This window comes from Eptatretus burgeri, chromosome 13 (assembly GCF_056783735.1).
Source record: "Eptatretus burgeri isolate ZD-2024b chromosome 13, Ebu_testis_v1, whole genome shotgun sequence".
Classification (NCBI taxonomy): domain Eukaryota; kingdom Metazoa; phylum Chordata; class Myxini; order Myxiniformes; family Myxinidae; genus Eptatretus; species Eptatretus burgeri.
In genome coordinates this window covers 2,006,265-2,022,893 of record NC_140973.1, presented here as the reverse complement: position 1 = coordinate 2,022,893, position 16,629 = coordinate 2,006,265, and the positions used below count along the sequence as shown (strand labels likewise).

Here is a 16,629-nt window from a genome sequence, read left to right as displayed (position 1 = left end):
ATGAGGGATTTAGTGAGGAATAGAAAACTTTACATGAGGGATTTAGTGAGGAATAGAAACCTTTACATGAACGATATGGTGAGGAATAGAAACCTTTACATGAGGGATTTGGTGAGGAATAGAAACCTTTACATGAACGATATGGTGAGGAATAGAAACCTTTACATGAGGGATTTAGTGAGGAATAGAAACCTTTACATGAACGATTTGGTGAGGAATAGAAACCTTTACATGAACGATATGGTGTGGAATAGAAACCTCTACAAGAGGGATTTAGTGAGGAATAGAACCCTTTACATGAACGAAATGGTGTGGAAGAGAAACCTTTACATGAACGATATGGTGTGGAATGAAAACCTTTACATGAGGGATTTAGTGAGGAATAGAAACCTTTACATGAGGGATTTAGTGAGGAATAGAAAAACTTTACATGAGGGATTTAGTGAGGAATAGAAGCCTTTACATGAGGGATTTAGTGAGGAATAGAAACCTTTACATGAGGGATTTAGTGAGGAATATAAAACTTTACATGAGGGATTTAGTGAGGAATAGAAAATTTTACATGAGGGATTTAGTGAGGAATAGAAACCTTTATATGAACGATATGGTGAGGAATAGAAACCTTTGCATGAACGATATGGTGAGGAATAGAAACCTTTACATGAACAATATGGTGTGGAATAGAAACCTTTACATGAGGGATTTGGTGAGGAATAGAAACCTTTACATGAACGATATGGTGAGGAATAGAAACCTTTACATGAACGATATGGTGTGGAATAGAAACCTTTACATGAGGGATTTAGTGAGGAATAGAAACCTTTACATGAACGATTTGGTGAGGAATAGAAACCTTTACATGAACGATATGGTGTGGAATAGAAACCTCTACAAGAGGGATTTAGTGAGGAATAGAAACCTTTACATGAACGAAATGGTGTGGAAGAGAAACCTTTACATGAACGATATGGTGTGGAATGAAAACCTTTACATGAACGATATGGTGTGGAATAGAAACCTCTACAAGAGGGATTTAGTGAGGAATAGAAACCTTTACATGAACGAAATGGTGTGGAAGAGAAACCTTTACATGAACGATATGGTGTGGAATGAAAACCTTTACATGAGGGATTTAGTGAGGAATAGAAACCTTTACATGAGGGATTTAGTGAGGAATAGAAAACTTTACATGAGGGATTTAGTGAGGAATAGAAAACTTTACATGAACGATATGGTGTGGAATAGAAACCTTTACATGAACGAAATGGTGTGGAAGAGTAACCTTTACATGAACGATATGGTGTGGAATGAAAACCTTTACATGAGGGATTTAGTGAGGAATAGAAACCTTTACATGAGGGATTTAGTGAGGAATAGAAAACTTTACATGAGGGATTTAGTGAGGAATAGAAAACTTTACATGAACGATATGGTGTGGAATAGAAACCTTTACAAGAGGGATTTAGTGAGGAATAGAAACCTTTACATGAACGATATGGTGTGGAATAGAAACCTTTACATGAGGGATATGGTGAGGAATAGAAACCTTTACATGAACGATATGGTGTGGAATAGAAACCTTTACATGAACGATATGGTGAGGAATAGAAACCTTTACATGAACGATATGGTGTGGAAGAGAAACCTTTACATGAACGAAATGGTGTGGAATAGAAACCTTTACATGAATGATATGGTGTGGAATAGAAATCTTTACAAGAGGGATTTAGTGAGGGATAGAAACCTTTACATGAACGATATGGTGTGGAATGGAAACCGGACAAGTGATTGATCAGGTTTCCTGTGTTGTGGAAATGTTCCAGGTGTAAACACCTGTGTCACGTGTCTTCCAGGTGGAGATAATTATATATTTTTGTGATCATACATTACGAGGTGGTGAGATACGGACAATGACGAGTATTGTGTGTGATCACCAGGGTGGGTTGGTCTGAATCATTAGCGACTCACTCACTCGCTCACTCACTCGCTCACTCACTCGCTCACTCGCTCACCTGTTTCAGTCACACTCACTCACTCACTCACCTCTGTTTCAGTCGCCCCTCTCTCTGGAAGACTTATTCATCACCACAAACTCACCACCGCCGTTTCGTTGCTCCCCGCGTCCAGACGTCGGACGAGTCTCCAGTCCCACAACACAGGAGTCCTGGTGGACAAGGAAGCTCGAGGTGTCTCACTTCGTGGAGCTGATGGGACACACAAACAAGTTGAGTGGGATGAAGGTAGGAACACGATAAGTTGGTGAATGTATGAATGGAGATGATGATGATGATGATGATGATGGAGATGATGATGATGATGATGATGATGATGAATAAGTGGAATGTGATTCGCGGGATGTGGAGATGACAGAACACAAGGTAAAATGAATGGGCTGATTATTTATCAGTAGATATAGATATATAGACCCCAAGGTCGTGGTTGGATAAGATATGCGATACACAGACTGCGCTGAATGTAAAACGCTCGTTACGACCCTTCACGCCTCCTTGGTTTGTGTGGCATCTGAAGGAGGGGCTGCAGGAGTGAAGGGGGGGGGGAGGTGGTGAGCAGAAGTCACGAGGTCTAGTTTTAAAATACATGGTCTTGAAGGTTAAAACCATAAGCGAATGAACATAAATGAAATTAATTTATGTATTTGTAATCATTTCCACTAAATGATGTTGCGACCTGAAATAAATAAATTTAATATATGTAAATAAATTAATGTATGTATATAACTGAAAGTAATATATAATTTATGTGGATAATTTTTGTAAGTTCTAATGAAGTAATTGTTGTTACTGTTACTACATGAAGATGGTACCCACTGGTATGTTACATCCCGCTCGGTAACAATGTATCCATGGTTTGGTGTTTTTTATTTTCCTATTTTTATTTTCTTGTTGAATTATCAACATACATGTTTGTAGGTACACAATGTTTAACAATACCTACAACAGAATGTTTGAATGTCGACCCGGTGACTACAGGAGAAAACAAACAAACTGCCATTGTGGTGTTTCGCAGGGAGAGCGTGGCATCGATGTGTGTGTGTGTGTGTGTGTGTGTGTGTGTGTGTGTGTGTGTGTGTGTGTGTGTGTGTGTGTGTGTGTGTGTGTGTGTGTGTGTGTGTGTGTGTGTGTGTGTGTGTGTGTGTGTGTGTGTGTGTGTGTGTGTGTGTGTGTGTGTGTGTGTGTGTGTGTGTGTGTGTGTGTGCGCCATCCATTGGAAGGACGAAAGTACTCTTACTACTACGACTACACAAATGGAATATTTTAAAATAAATGTTTTTTTTTTTTCCTTTTTTGCAAGCAATTTGTGACCCTTTAATGATGTTTTTTTTTTTCTCACGATCCTTTGAAGTATTTTCACTTTTCTTGATGCACTGATGTTAACACCATTTAATGGGATTGATCAATAAGTGAGTGGCTCCATGGACGAGAAAACAAACGACGAGTTCAATCAAGAGCTGTAAATTATTTTCAAATAATTATGAGGAAAAAAAAAATAAAAAATAAAAAAAATAAAACCTTCCGATGAAAATGCAGAAAGTTTTATTGAAATAATAGAAAAAAGGAGATTTTAATTGAAAATCCTTTTTGTAATTGAAAATCAAACGAAATACAAATGTATAAAAATAAACATCACAAACACCATCATAGTCGTGATAATGACATTTGAAGGGAGATTGTTTAAGCAATTAATGAACCGTCCAGGCGTGCAAGTTTGAACGCATTACGTTGAAAAGCAAATCAAGGCATCGTGAGACATCGGCATCGCACGCCCCTTGAGACGACTTGCGCCGGCACGTTGCGATGAACAATGTACGTTTTATAATATCGAACAAAAATTGCACAATATATTTACCGCTCCGGCGTTGCCCGGAAAGTTTCGACAGGAACGGACATTCACCTCGATAATGGATGGAATTTACCAACTAGTCCCACTGTCATGATAACAGCGGAGGTAATGCTATTATCCATACACACAATGACTTTCTCCCCGCTCGGTGCTGTTCACCGGCTGTTGTCCATCTGCTTCGAGACAGACTGGCACCACACGAGGTGTTGCCTTGTTTTGGGGTGATCTCGGCGATCCTAAACTCAGATTTTAAGATTCCATGATCATTTCCATTTGACATTTGATTCCATGATCACGCGTTGAATGTGTTGGAGATGATCGAGCCATCTAAGTGATTGAATTATACCATTTCTAGAAACGCTCACACCCAATGGGAGTGGCAAGATGGGAAACTTTATGTTGTGTTATATCGTCTCCCCAGTTGGACCACCCTCTCGGCTCTTGACGTGCCATGCCTCCAGTATATATCTGTGTAGTTTGACCAAGACAAGGCCCTACACACGACATCAAACAAACGACGACATACAGTATATGTGTTTAATCCTACCAGAAGTACTTGGCGTTGCCCGACGCCAAAATATAAATATATATATATATATATATATATATATATGTAGATTTTTTTTTCTCCCCTAAAACACTCGTAGATGAACCTCTGAAAGTTTGGCGAAAATCCATTTGCTAATTTCTGAGAAAAATGGTGACACAGGCAGACAGACGGGGATACGGAGATTCTGTGTATTCGAGGGTTTTCGTTAAAAATTCAAGAATGCAGAAAGGGACGTTGTTTGAATTTGGAACATATTACTTCGACGTACAAGGATTTACTTTTGAAACTTGCAGCCGATTTTTGTCCAGTAGAAGCTGAGAAAAAAATTTTGTCCAGTAGAAGCTTCTACTCGGAGGGAGACGAGAACCAGTAATGAGCAGGGCCAGCGATGGGTAGGCCTTAAACTTGGCCATGTGGTCTGCTTTGTCCTTTTTTTTCCTACAGGCCCTCTAAAAACACAGGATGATCCCAGCTTGGGTCAATTCCCAAGACGTCTCCTCTAAGTGAGGTCTTTGTCCTTTCCACACAAGCCACGATCTCTTGGTGCTGTCCGAGTGGACTCACGTGCACGAGCCTCTCTTGCACACCATTCTCTCCTGGTGTACTTGCTGGTCTCTACTCTCGTGGCCTCTCCTGGTGACTCTCTTGTCTCAACTCTCATGTTGGACTCTCGTGCAGCACTTGTGTTTCGTGCAGGACATTCTCTCTTTCTTCTTGGGCCGAGTCTTTCTCTCTATTCTGGAGTTCTCCTCTTCCTCCTGAGCGGAGTCTCCCTTGGGTCCCACCCATGGAGGTGGCTCCAATAAAAAGAAAGTACATCTTTTCTTCTGGGTTCTACTGGCCAGAGAGATCGGAATTGGCCTTTGACCACATGACACGTGTTCCTCTGCGATGGGAAGTCCACACCTATCCCCACCTACAACAAGAGGTTTTTATGCATACAGAATTAATATCTACCATCTCTATAAATTACATATACTGCCTCCTCAGCATCACGAATAACAAAAGACTTGCTGACAGATCGCTGTAACATGGCAATCTAACCTACTCGAAACAAATGGACCACACAACGCTTACTATGGATCCATCACTCCCCCCCCCCCCCCCCACTTCCACGTAACAATATGTCCATATACTCTTGGCATTGCGTTGATGTGAATGGGATTACATATGTTGATAAATTTGAGGCACACCCAATTAACAAAATCAAATTGAAGAACATTACTAATTGTGAAATAAACAGGAAAGAGCAGAATCAACGTCAGGCCATGTATTACTTGTTATAAATGAGATTTGCTATGATAACTATAGTTTTCATTATACGATAACAAAGAGAATTTGCATATACTTAGGATGATTAATTGTACTCTCGGGAGTTTTATTTATTTATTGCTCACCTGGAACATAGTTCCGGGGAGTTGATGGGATGGCACGTCGTCCGTCCGCCCGTCTGTCTGTACACAAATACTTTCAAACTTCTTCTCTGAAACTATATATACGATTTTGATGAACTTGACCACAACGTTCATCACCGTGTTTGTACCAAAGTTTGTTCATGACATTCAAAAAAATTGGGGTTTAAGGGGATTTACATGGTTTGGGGGGGGGGGTTTCCCCCCAGAAGAGGTATTTGCTTTCTTCTCAGAAACTTGACCACAACCTTCATCACCCATGATGTACCAAAGTTTGTTCATGGTATTAAAGAAAAATAAATCCATCGGTATTTAATTTCTTCTCCGTTATATATTTTGTGGGTCATCCATGCCTACCAGTGGTTCCCTGGTTATCTTATCCAACCGCGACCAGGTGAGCACCCGGGGGTATTGCCTCTATGTTTTAGGGATAGCATCGAGTTTTCAAGTTATTCTGTTGAGCCTTGCAGGAGATGATATTCGAAGAAAGAGACTATGAGTAAGAACCAATAGTGATAGAACATGAGTTATGTACTCCATGGAGCCCTGAAGGAGGAGGGAAATGGGAAAGCACCAGCTAACGATGAAATACCAATCAAACTCTTCAAGGTAGTTTGGGAGGAGGCAATCAAAATTTTAACATCTATGTGCCCGCTGATCTTGAGCAGGATTGAATGGCCTAAAAGGCTGAAGCAGTTGGTCTACATCCTATTGCCAGAAAAAGGTGAAAAAGCTCATCTTTATTTAAACCGAAGGAATATTAAAATCTTGTGACTTGAGAAGATTGACGTGCTCAGGTTTGGAGATGATCACGTTGGAAATAGCGGAAGTTTCATCTTCCTTGTTCTAAAATTGAAGTGAGTGGATAATGTGGAGGGGAAATTAATAAACGGTTCACATTGGGGACAACATCAACGTCAGGATTGATAAAGATCTGGAAATATGAAGATGTGATTACACAAACCAAGAGGAGGATGTGGGAATGATGTGGTATCTCCAGTTTAAATGGATCGATGTGAGTTATGGACAGTGCAAAAGAAATAATTAAAGGAAGGAAGAAGATGGACAGTTTTGAAATGTTTTGTTGGAGATGAATGTTAAAATTCTATGCACTACAAGAAGAATAAACTATGTACATTGGAAATGCTGATGTTAAAAGGAAGGTCTGGATAAATCAACCATGCAGGGTGTGGTTGAAGGAAGAAGAGAAAGCGGCAGACCTTGTATGTGTCTGATGGATGGGGTAAAGGATACAACCGAGCTGTGTCTGCTAGAACTTCGGGAAGCAGTGCAGGATCGTGGGACGTTTGAAGAAATCTGATCATGAAAGTCACCAGAATTCGGACACGACTTCACGGAACTAGATAATGAATACTCTTACCTTTTGTTCATTGCCTTTCTCAACTCTTCATGAATCAATCATTCTTGCTCTTCCCTTGTACCCTCTTCCCTCGGTGCCCCATAAACACATCCTAATAGTATCTTACTATTCTTATGTTCTTTATGGTTTTTTTTTTACATGTAGGTGAGGCTCATGGAAGATCTAGGACTTGTACAATGAACAGATCAGGACGCAAGAGGACAAAAAGGAACAGTAGAGAAAGGAAGCACCACCAACAGCAGAGTTGAAGGCCAAGATGGAGGCAGACTTGGACAAACCTTGTGTGCGGGGAGGAATGGGGGACGGGAGAGGATGCTTGGCGTGGACTACACGATCATTGCATTAATTCCTTCCTCCGTGTCATCCCTTTCTCTTGATAGAATACTGGCTTTGAGCCAGATTACTAACACCTCCTCCACTTTTCTTCTTCCGATCACATGCAATTAATCTCCTCATTAAACCACATCTCTCTCACTGCAACGATGTCAACTGTTTGATATCTACTTATGCTTGAAGCTCTTCCATTTTATTATTTAAACTCCTGCCAATGATATCGAATCGTTCCAACTTTTCCTTCGAATAATTATTTCTTTGCTGCTTAGACTTAACAAATCATCATCATCATCATCATCATCAGTTGCAGTTCCTTCCTGTATAGCATCGCCAAGTTAGGTGTCTTTGTTGAGTTGTATTTTTATATCTAACAATGCACCTGTGATCTGCGACGTCCAAGGACTTGTATCCCAGAGGTTGTGGATCCAAATGTGGTTGAAACGTTCGATTGGATTCTAATATTGTTCAGAATTTAGATTCTAATCTGTTCGGTCTCAGTGGAATTGTCATGTTTCTATTGGATTGCCAAGAAATACCCAAATGGCTCTCTGATAACCTTCAGGGAAGAGGAAATATTCTTCCTTTGCTCGAAGCACTCCGCACGTGACACGTGTCCACAATGTGTTTCACTCTTGAATGCCCCCGAGTGCTTTAGGATGGGCACGAACGTGCTGTCTGGAGAAGCTAGCTATGGTTATCCGTGGGTCTCGTAGAGCAGGAAGACAAATAATCCCCGTCGGTAGCTGTATTGTGAGTGTCCTGTACTACGTACGTAACGTGATATTTAATTCCGATGACGTTTCCTCCTTTTGGGATTCCTCATTTTGGGATTTTGAGATTTTGGGATTTTGGGATTTGGGATAACGTTTCCTCCTTTCCTTACCGTTCTCTTCTCCTATCTATCGAAAATGTAGAAAAAAAACAGTTTGCTCTCTTTTTCATCCATCAGGAAGGAATATTATACTGTGCATGTATAATTATCTCCAAAGTAATTATTAATTAACTCCAAGTCAGACCACTAACTCCAAACGGTGCTCTGGAAACCCTTTTGAATATCACCCTGGCACCATTTATCAACTTGTAATCTCCGTCCAGTTATGCTAAACATCTATTTCTGATTGATATTTTGGAGGCCTGTGGTTGTCGGACTGCAATGAATTGCAGAGAATTGAAAAATTATCATAGATGTTGAGTGAGGCCTTCGGTGTACAGGGAACTCAAACAGGTTGGTCAAGTCAAAGGAACGATGCAGAAGAGACAACCAGGCCCCAGTTGCTCAAAACTCGGATCAATTTAACCACCGGATCTGGATAAGAGCTGTCCTGCGGTTAAATTTTTTTATCCGATGGTTAATGAACTGACCATTTAGCATCAAGTGAGGAAGCAGGTTACCATTTTTTAAGTATTTCGTATGATTTCACCATGGTAGGAACTTTGAGGCCACCATGTATGGAAAAGTTTGGAATTTTTATCCGCCGGATAAGTAATTTATCCACAGGATAACGCTTATCCAAGCTTTGAGCAACCGAGTGCAGGTTAACATCCTTCTGAACGACAGTATGGTCCACGTAACGGTAAAGCACGACAAGATGGTGCCGAGCGAGGGGCAGTCAAGTTGGTTTTGAATCCAGAACTAGACAGCTCAGGTGTTACTGACTGATGTGCCTTCTGCCCCCTGGACTGTAAAATGTGCTCAGAGTTAACATAGTGGTTATAATAGTTTTACTAGTGTAATATTGGTCTGTGTGGGTGCAGGAACATCCTTTATCACACATTGTTATAATAATAATAATCTTCCTTTTCTTCTATAAAGACTGCAGTTACTACCACGTTCTCGTGGGGTTGGCTGGAGGAAGCTTCGCACAAATTTTTCACGAACCGACTGGCCAGGCGAGACGTTCGACTGAGGTTAGGGCAGCAATTTGTAATTTGTTCATGGTGCCGGCGATGGGCATAAATGGCTTCCTCCTGCGTTAAATTTCCCGGTGTATCCTTGTTGCTTTCTGTCTCTGTTCTGCTGTTAAAGACACAAGCTCAAATGGAGTTATTATCTCTGCCACCAAAGATGGACGGAGATTATGTTTTCACTCTTGTCTGTTTATCTGTGAGCAGGATATCTCAAAAAGTTAGTGATGGATTCAGATGAATCTTGGTGGACACGTTGGGTTTGCGACAAGGATGAATTGATTAGATTTTGGTGAAGATCTGGATCCAGATTCCACCTATTAATGGTATACAAATGGTAAACTGTTCAGGCGCGTGTGTTTAGGAATTAGGGACGAACAGCTGAACTGTGCTTCCTTCCGGCTTTGATGACAAGCGCCTTTCCAAAATGTCACAAGAGCACTCTCGTGGTTGGTTCCCTGGGTCGCAGTGTGCTCACCGGTAGATGAAGTCCATGTAATATTAACCGCCCGGCGGTGCCCGAATCTCCTGCACACACCATGTGGTACTCTCTGATAGCAGCAACATTAGCAGCTAGTTAGTGCTGGTTTCCTGGCAACACTGGTCTCTTGCTGCCAATGTGCTCAAAGGTTTTGTACGTATTCAAATCAGTTCAAGGAAGAGCTTGATCACAATGTTTCAAGAGGTCACAACTAATGGGGACAAGTGATCTGATATGAGCTGGCATTTGATGAGTAAAGGAGATTTATTTATTTTAACTTGTGTATTATTTTAATAACCTTTCATCTCGTTAGTCATGCGTGAAACATCTTCAGATTTGGTTTTTGATTTTCATTAAATATCACGAGTGACGAACCCATCCTTAGGGACTGGTTAATTCCCCCAGAATTACGGTATTTTAATTCATTAATTAATCTCCCCTCGCATGCATATTTACAGAGACAAAAGTGGGGTCCTCCCCCCCCTCCTCCTCACTTCCCTCTAAACTACTGAGACTACTATTCTTTTTGTTACCCCCTAAATGCCCCCCCCCACACCTCCTTCCAAGTGCACCCCCAAAGCACAACCAATAGTTTTCAACTCCTTCCATGCAGTGATTCAAGAGTGCGTACAATTCAAACAAACGATGATGTGTGTGGACCTCGAGGCCATCCTTTCAGCCTTTAATCCCTTAATGTGATGTCACAATGCAAAGCAACTTGAAAACGCCAAGAGGTCGAAGGCAGGAATTTTCGAAATGGTCCAACAACCCTGATTTGTAATCCATCATGTCAGATCATTAACATCACAACATAATTCACATTTGGGTCAAAGGGTCAGCATATTTATTATTAACGTAAATATGGCAGAAATTTAGCCCCGTCCCTTCCTCCAAACACATGTTGTACTCATCGGCAGTGGTGTAGTGGTAAATGTTGAAGTACTGGAGCCCTGTAAAACATGTCAGCCATCAAGTCATCGCCGGATCGAACATCACATCAAGATTTAACATGACAAGATACCATTAGAGTGCCCAAAATGAGTGATAAATTAAATACACACATTTTACCATGATTAACAAAAGCTTAACACACACACACACACACACACACACACACACACACACACACACACACACACACACACACACACTTAATCTCACAATCTAAAATCACATTTTAATCACAAGTCAGACTAGTTTAGCCTCTTACCACCGTTTATAGACAAAACTATGTTCAGTATTTTAAGAATTATTTCGTTATTTATTTTATATCGTGGAGTAATGGTCGTCAGGATAACCTCGAGGTACACATACTCCTCCAAGCTGTCGACCCGGGGTTTGAACCCTGACCATGACACAGCTATAAACTCTCCTCTTGCTGTTCGGCAGGATAACCTCGAGGTACACACTCTCCTCCAAGCTGTCTATCCGGGGTTTGAACCCTGACCATGACACAGCTATAAACTCTCCTCCTGGTATTTCACAGGTAGGATGATTAATCAATGTGTGTGCCGTCCCTCGGATGCACGTTGAATGGACGTCCTGTCTGCCAGCATTCGTTCTTTAGTTCTCTTTCACATGAGTCGGTGTTTTCCTTGGAGCTGATGAAAGAAGATAAAGCTTTAGGACCAGGTAAACATCCGAGAGTGTTGAAGGACATGGCAGAGCAGGTAACCATGATGTTAAAATATATCATGTCAACTTATCTTCCCTGACAACACGAGTCCATGTCATTGATGTATTGTAGACCGACCTTTGCTCACACAATGTGACACATCACTGATCCACCCAGACATCACCTGGTTGTAGGCAGCCAGAGTTTTCCACACCTTCACGTCTTCCAGGGTGTAAATACTTTTCGTAAAAAAAACCAGATAATTCACTAAATCTGGATGTAAAATGTTTGTAAGGTTTGTCTCACTCTGTACCTTGCTGTATTTGGCAATTCATGTGGGTCTGTGTGTGTTTATAAACCTGTATTGTTATATCGCTCCCGACACAAAGTGTCCAATGTATTGTTATGTTTGTGGGGAAGATGGAGGAATTTCATAGGAAAGATAGGATTGTAGAGTTGCTTGGCCCATGGACGTGTTGGAGACACCTCGATGTAAACCACCGTGAGGAGGGAAACTATGAGCTAAAGTGTTACTTGTCACCACACGAGGGGGTGTTGCGGTGTTAATTAGATAGGGATGAAGGATAATTTCCCCCAGTATGTAATTTCCCCCCTGTGACTTTTCTCTATGTTGTTTGTAATACAAACCAACAATGGAAGAATTCAGTTTTTATAACAACAACCATCATTACAACCGAGCTGCATGACCAAGTGGGCAAGAAGTCCCATCTCCAAGGGTGACGGCGGACGAAGTGACGCCCCCCCTCCCCCCCGAGGCTGATGATTTATGGGCGTGACATGAGTAGGGGGAAGAAGAGCGTGCCAGAGGACACGTGGGTAAGGGGAACATGGCTGGAACAGAGGATCTCGCTTTTCTCGGCACGATGAAATAGCTGTGCCATTCTCGTATTTGTGCTGAGGTGAATTTGCAGCCTGCTCAGCAAGATTCTAGCCATTGACAGTTCGGCTGAGCAGTGAAGTGTGAACAAACGGCAACTGCACTCCTCCAACCATGATCGAAAAAAGCCAGAAAAACAGCCACGATGGTTAATGCAAACACCATCACCTGACCCTGGGCTGTTATGCTCGTCTGCCCCACTACCTGCGATGAAAGTACCTCAACATCCTCACCACAAACGGGCACAGACAGGACAGCAGCATCCAAGATGTCAATGAAAGCCTGGATCTTAGTTTTGACCCAAGAAACCCGTAATCCCAGCAGCTCCGACTCCTCATTCAGCATCTCGAGGGCCCCCAAAAGGATATCTAAAGTCTCCGCAAAGATGACTGCATCATCTGCGAAATCAAGGTCCGAGATCTTGACATTCCCAAATGATGCACCGCAGCTTGATCTCTCAGACATTCTCCCCAGAATCCAGTCCATACAAGTGCTGAAAAGTGTGGGGGGCCAGTACACACCCCTGGCGAACTCCAGTAACAACTGGAAATATGTCAGAGATGGTACCACCACACTTCACAGCACTCTCAGTACCAGAGTAGAGTTCAGACATCAGATCGATCAGTTTTGGTGGCACCCCACAAAGACCAAGAATCCTCCAGAGGACATCCCGATTCACTGAATTGAACGCTTTACAGAGATCAACATAGGCTGCAAGCAGCCCCTGCCGAAACTCTCGTCCACGTTCGGTGAGGATCCGAATAGCAAGGATACGATCAATCGTTGACCTCTTTGGTGTAAAGCCTGACTGCTCTGGATGCTGGTGCTCAAGCAGATGGTGGTGAACCCTCTCAAGAATTATCCAAGCAAAGATCTTGCCCGGCACTGAGACTAGTGTCACCCCTCGGTAGTTGTTGCAGTCTTGGCGATCACCCTTCCCTTTCCAGAGAGGGACAACAAGGCCCCTCTTCCAGTCAGTTGGGATGATGCCTGTGTTCCAAGCAGAGCACAGAACTGCATGCAACGACATGAGTACAGCATTTCCACCAGCGATGAGAAATTCAGCATGGATGCCACAGATCCCTGGAGCTTTGCCCCATTTCAACCGGTTAACCGCAGCCTGTGTTTCCACAAATGAAGGTGGGCCACAGTTGATACCCTGTTCTTACAGGCCATCTCCTAACTACGTTCTCTATCGACCGCGTGCGTCCCTCACTCCGCACTTGTGCGTTCATCCTCTCTCTCTCTCTCTCTCTCTCTCTCTCTCTCTCTCTCTCTCTCTCTCTCTCTCTCTCTCTCTCTCTCTGACTGATGTCACACCGAATCAACGTTCCACCTCCTGGGCATGGCTTGCCCCGGGAAGGCGGGGCCTCTGCCCGCCTGGCACTTTGGGCTAGCTTTTGACATCATGCCCATCAATCATCAGCCTCAGGGGCATGACTTCACCCGCTGTCACCCTTAAAGGTGGAGCTTCTGCCTGCTCGGCACATTTGGCTCGTTTGTACATGCAAAAAATGTAGGAATAGGTTACAGGGGGGCAATCACATGTTTTGGGAACTTATTCTTAATCCCTATCTAATTAACACAGCACCCCCCCCCCCCCCCGGTGTGGTGACATGTAACACAAGCTCACAGTTTCCCTACATTGATATGTCCCTTACATGTCCACGGACCAAACAACTCGATTCAATCCTAACTTTCCAATTAAATTCCCCATCTACCCCCACAGCTGTAACAATATTTAACTCGAAAGGAGAAGAGAAATGGTAAACCCCTTCAACAATCCATCGTAATGTCATTTTTCAGTGTGCTAGTTTCTGCAAGGTTAAAACTTGAATTTAAGTTTTCTAAAACCACGGATGTTCCGGATGTTTTTGTGGGAAAATGGTGCTTGGAAGGTGTTTGTGAAGTACACCAAAATGAAATGATAATATTTTTTAGATATCATTTCTAAAATTTGGAGAATTGCTTAATTTTTCTGTTTGTTTTTCTTGGAGTTCAAATGAACTGTTTGATGTTCTACTCTTGTTTTTTCATCACTTTTATCCTTTCTCTCCATTTTTTGGCCTGTTTGATTTGTAAATTGTACTTACATTTTAATTTTTTTTTTTACTTTTGTAATAAAAGGACCCCAAAAATCCCGCCTTCCCAGTGTGATTGGAGCAGATTTCAATGGGCATGTTGGGGAAGGGAATAAAGAGGATGAGGAGGTGATGGGGAGGTACGGTCTCAACAAGAGGAATGTGGAAGGGCAAATGGTGGTAGAGTTTGCAAAAAGAATGGAAATGGCAGTGATAAATACGTATTTCAAGAAGAAGGAGGAACACAGGGTGACACACAAGAGTGGAGGAAAGTGCACACAGGTGGATTACATCTTAAGCAGGAGATGCAACCTGAAAGAGATTAGAGACTGTAAGGTGGTGGCAGGGGAGAGTGTAGCTCGACAGCATCGATTGGTGGTCTGTCGGATGACTTTAGAGGTGAGATTGAGGAAGAGAGTGAGGGCTGAACCAAGGACCAGATGGTGGAAGTTGAAGGAGGAAGACTGTTGCATGGAATTTAGGGAGGAGGCGAGACAGGTGTTGGATGGTGGTAAAGATGGGTGGGATGATTGGGAAACAACAGCAGAAGTGGTGAGGGAGATAGCTGGGAAGGTATTGGGTGTGACATCTGGACAGAAGAAGGAAGATAAGCAGACTTGGTGGTGGAACGAGGAAGTACAGGAAAGTATAAGGAAGAAGGGGTTGGCAAAAAAGAAGTGGGATAGTCAGAGAGATGAAGAAAGCAGGCAGGAGTACAAGGAGTGGTGGCGAAAGGCAAAGATAGAGGTGACAAAGGCCAAGGAAAAGGCATATGACGAGCTGTATGAGAAGTTGGATACAAAGGAAGGGGAAAAGGATTTATACCGATTGGCCAGACAGAGCGACCGAGCTGGGAAGGATGTGCTGCAGGTTCGGGTGATAAAGGACGCAAATGGGAATGTGCTGACGAGCGAAGAGAGTGTGTTGAGAAGGTGGATGGAGTACTTTGAGGAGCTGATGAATGAAGAAAATGAGAGAGAGAAGGTTGGAAGAGGTGGAGATAGTGAATCAGGAAGTGGGGTGGATCAGTAAGGATGAAGTGAGGACTGCTATGAAGAGGATGAAAAGTGGAAAGGCGGTTGGCCCAGATGGTTATACCAGTGGAGGCATGGCAGTGCTGAGGAGAGATGGCAGTGGGGTTGTTAACCAGATTGTTTAATAAAATCTTGAAAAGTGAGAGGATGCCGGAGGAGTGGAGATTAAGTGTACTGGTTCCGATTTTCAAGAACAAGGGTGATGTGCAGAGCTGTGGAAATTACAGAGGGATAAAGTTGTTAAGTCACAAAGCCTGGTGTTTGCGCAGTGGTTAGGGCAGCGGCTTGAGATCCAAAAGGTCCTGAGTTCAAGCCCCGTTGGGCCACTGAATTAATACACTTGGGGTCTTTTGGGTCTTCGGGGTCATAAAGGGTCATCAAAGGGGTCTCACTAGTCTAAACTGTCGAAAGGTACACTCCAATAGTATGTAATTAATCGATGTACATGTGTGAAGTCGGTGCAACTGATGTTCAAACGGTGCGTAATTAATAGACATATGATCACACGGCTTCACCGTGAACGGTAGATTCCAATAGTACGTAATTTATAGACGTTGGTGTAGTCTGCAACCAGCGTTCAAACAGTATGTGGTTAATAGACATATAGTTACACAGCTTCATGGACGGCTTCACGGCCGGACCGTGATTTTCATTTCTATATAATTTGAAATATGATGTGTGAATGCTTCTGCAGATTTAGCTGGTAACACTTCTGATCACACTGATCATGGAGAACAAAATGGAAATGGAGAGTAGGACAGGCAGTGCGTGTGCTTAGTGAATCTGCGCGCGCGCGCGCACACACACACACACACACACACACACACACACACACACACACACACACACACACACACACACACACACACACACACACACACACACACACACACACACACACACACACACACACACACACACACACACACACGCGCGCGCGCGTTATGGCTGTAAAATGCTCACACGCTGTTAGCTTCCAGCGCCTTGGAGGGAGTGATGGTGCCCCAAACAAAAATATCAAAGAAGATGAAGGAAGGGAAAGAGGGAAAATGAGGGTGTCATGAGAGATGGTAACGGG

The 16,629-nt window shown here is 42.8% G+C and overlaps 1 long non-coding RNA gene across 1 annotated transcript in view; it reads left to right on the top strand.

The window, feature by feature from the left end:
* LOC147013671 (uncharacterized) overlaps positions 1–2,219 on the top strand; it is a 61,692-nt gene extending 59,473 nt beyond the window's left edge. Inside the window, exon 3 of the long non-coding RNA XR_015050477.1 lies at positions 2,055–2,219. This is a non-coding gene — a long non-coding RNA (uncharacterized LOC147013671). The remainder of the gene's footprint in view (positions 1–2,054) is intronic.
* The last annotated feature ends 14,410 nt before the right edge of the window (positions 2,220–16,629 follow it).